Genomic DNA, 3,389 nt, shown 5'->3' on the forward strand with positions numbered 1-3,389 from the left:
GGCAGGGAGGCGGGGCCTGTTCGCTGGGACGGGCACCACCCGGGAGCGGGTGTGTCCCTCAGCCTGCTGCCCCAGGCCCCCGGCTGGCCTCACCCGGGCCCGGCCCTGTCCTCTGCCCTGCTCAGAAGCTAGGGTCCGTCCCCAGGCCTGGCGCGGCCGGCCCGACAGTGTCTGGACTTCCTTCTTTTTCGGAGGGTGGTATTTGGATTATCATAGAAGAATAGGCTTTAGCCGTCCAGTCTCACCTTAGCCTACTTTCGGGCAAGCGGGGTGGGAAACAGAGGGACAGGGAGGCCGTGTGAAAGAGTGAAGAAACTACACTTGATTTCAAGCCCCTTGAGGCGCTCCACAAGTATCCACTCGCCCAAAGACAGCTGGTGGGCCAGTAGAAAAGCATTCTTGTCTATCCCTGAACCAGGGTCGTCTATCTCTCAGGGCTCTCCGTCCAAACAGTGTTTAATCCTCTCGGTGGACCGTCCTACTCCTATCCACGCAATTGGCATCATGGCCGCGCAGAAACCCAGCCCGGTTCGAGCTGTGTGAAAGTCCGGAGTTTCACCGATTTGTCTTGGCTTCTTTTTCCCTTGTGAGACTTTTCTATGAATATCCTATTATCACCGTGTCTCACATAAACATCAAGAGATTCTTTTAAAATTTAAAACCTGTCCCGAAAGGCCGGCACATCTCAAGGCCACAAAGGTAGTGGAAAACAAGGGCCCTCAATCCTCCTTAGGACCCCATCGCCCTCCCTCCAGATCCACGCTTGGGATCCTGGCGTGTCTCCACAGTCAGAGTGATCGCTCGAAATGCGCTGCCATCACCCGGACAATAGCTCTCAGGTCCCGCGCAGGCCACCTTTTCAAACCGGTAGTTGAATCCTGAACTGTAATCCCAGACGAGACGCCGCGCCTATGGCATGGCATCCTTTGTAAAGCGCCCTACGGGGACACACAGGGCAGTGCCGGGTAAGTACTGAAGTATCAGAACGGCACGCCCTGCGACATCCTACATGACAGCTCACTGGAAGACTCAAGGAGAATCCCGATGTCCGCACCAATACAGCGAGCCTCCACGTAGGCAGGAGCTACTACACACGTGGACTCTGTGGGTGTTGAGCCTGATGGGCACCAGGCGAGCCCTGCCGCTCACCACAGGAGACTCGGAAAGAGTGAACATCTGGGTGAAGGCTGGCCAAGAAAAGAAAGCAACAGCTAAGGCTTCCGCTGACAGCCTTCCCTGCGCAAACTGCGCGTGACTAGGACCGGACCCGCAACGTCGTATTCTTCGGATCTGATCCTACGGCGGTGGTGGCTGGTGGCGTGCTCTTGGCGTTCAGTGGAGACAAGGTCTGGCCCTGAGCGCGAAGTGCGCGCCGTGGGCCTCGTGGGCGGGGAGGCGGAGGCAACAACAGGAGGAGGCTTGAGGCCTGCCCCCGGTGGCCTGCAGAGAGGCACATGCGCACAAGCGGATGCTCCCGCTGGGGGTGGGGTGGGAGGGTGGGGGTGGGGTGGGAGGGTGGGGGCGGGGAGCCCGGGCGGGGGAGAGCGGGGAGGGCGGGCGGGGGGTCTCCCGTCCACTTCCGGCCCAGCCTCGCGGGACTCCAGACCCGGGCGCGGTGGCGGCTCCCACACGTGAGGTGTTTTCCCCAAATCGCAGGTATGTCGGGTGGGCTTTCGTGGGCGCGCTCTGGCCGCCCATTTGGGAAGTGAGGCCCGTGGCTCCGGGGTGGACTTGCGGCGCGGCGAGACGCTGCTCGACGTGAAAGACGGGGTTTTCACCCGCCCCTCAAGGCGCTTGCGTTTCTCTTCTCTTTAGGGCCCTTTTGTACCACGATGCAACAGGCCGTAGAACGAGCTTTGGACCGGCGGACTATGTCATCGCAAGTGCCGCAGAGGCCTCCTAAAAGGAAACGCCGTCGAGTGGGGAAGCACTCTCTATGGAAAACTTTATGACATCTATGTGGAAGAATGTGGGAAAGAGCCCGAGGCTAAGGAGGAACTAGAAGCAACGTGAGCTTGCTAAGAAGCTCGTTAGGAGAGAGTCGCTGCCATGTTTAGTGGTCAACCTACACCCAGGAGAGGGGGATATTCGCTGATCTCGAGGGGAAACATGGAGCGTATTCAGAGACCATTCGGCTGCCTTATGAAGAAGGGAATTGCTTGACTACCTGGATGCTGAAGAATTACCTCCTGCTCTGCTGGACCTCCTGGAAAATCTCAGGTTAACTTCTTCCACTGTGGGTGTGTCATAGCACAGGTGCGGACTAGGCAGTGCAGTGGTGGGGAACCTCCCGGCCCGAGCAGGCATATTCTCCTGCGCCTACGATGCAGACCTTAGCCTGCGACGTGCAGTCCATAACCAGCGATGGCCAGGAGTGGACCCAGGAAGACAAACTGTTGCTTGAGAGCCAACTGATCTTGGCTACCGCTGAACCCCTGTGTCTTGATCCTTCTATAGCAGTAGCCTGCACTGCAAACAGGCTGCTCTACGACAAGCAGAAGATGAACACTCGCCCGATGAAAAGGAGCTTCAAGAGGTATTCTGCACCTCTCTCTGAATCGGCAGCAGGAGCTGTCTCACTGTCCACCTCCTCCCGAGCTGAGAGTATGGGCCTCTTGCAGGAAAGGCAGAGAGAGCAAGCCGGTCAGCAGTATGACCTCAAAATTTCTAAAGCAGGGAGTTGTGTAGATATGTAAAACAGAGACCCTGTGAATTGGCCGACTCTTCTGAAGTGGATGTGCAGAAATACGCTAGAGGCAGGAGGTCCGCCACACGTGATGTCTCACCTCCGGGAATCTGGCCAGCCCGTGAGGTAAGAGGTGGCGGTGTTTGGATGTGAAGCTGGCGACGAGCCTCAGACAAACTGAGTTGACCGTGCAGTCGCGCTGAATAACCACCTCTCTCTGGACCTAGAAGGCCCTAAGCCGGATGGGAGGAACAGATGTCTCCTCCGCACCCTCCACAGATGACCATTCAGACGGTGTCCCGCCCGAGCGTCTGACTGATGCTGGGGTAGCTCATTCGCCAGAGGTGGCGGTCCCGCAGAAGGCCAGATGTCCCGGGCCACCGTCCCACAGCTCCAGCAACTCAGCCAGCCTCAGCGGGCTTCCTCCCGAAAGACCCAGAACAGCCTGAGATGGTGTCGGTTCGGCCTTCAGTCCAGGGGAAGGGCGTCAGACAGCCACCTCTTACGCATCAGACTTCCTGAGCTCGGGAAAGAGTTGGTCGGGAACAGTTTTACTCCATGGAGGCCAGCAGCTTTCATAAATCTCCATCTCTTGCTCCTGCTCCTAAGCCACCAAGTCTTTCCCAGCAACCCCTGTGAACGTGACTGGAGTTAGCCCGCTCCTGCAGCCACTCCCGTCCACCGCCAGCCTCTCGCTGAGAGC

At 58.3% G+C, this 3,389-nt stretch overlaps 1 pseudogene; it reads left to right on the forward strand.

Moving 5' to 3' along the window:
* Positions 1–1,832: 1,832 nt before the first annotated feature.
* On the forward strand, positions 1,833–3,135 carry LOC121104301 (annotated as a pseudogene).
* Positions 3,136–3,389: the final 254 nt, after the last annotated feature.

Source organism: Ursus maritimus (genome assembly GCF_017311325.1).
Source record: "Ursus maritimus isolate PB19 chromosome X unlocalized genomic scaffold, ASM1731132v1 scaffold_X1, whole genome shotgun sequence".
In the NCBI taxonomy this organism is placed as follows: domain Eukaryota; kingdom Metazoa; phylum Chordata; class Mammalia; order Carnivora; family Ursidae; genus Ursus; species Ursus maritimus.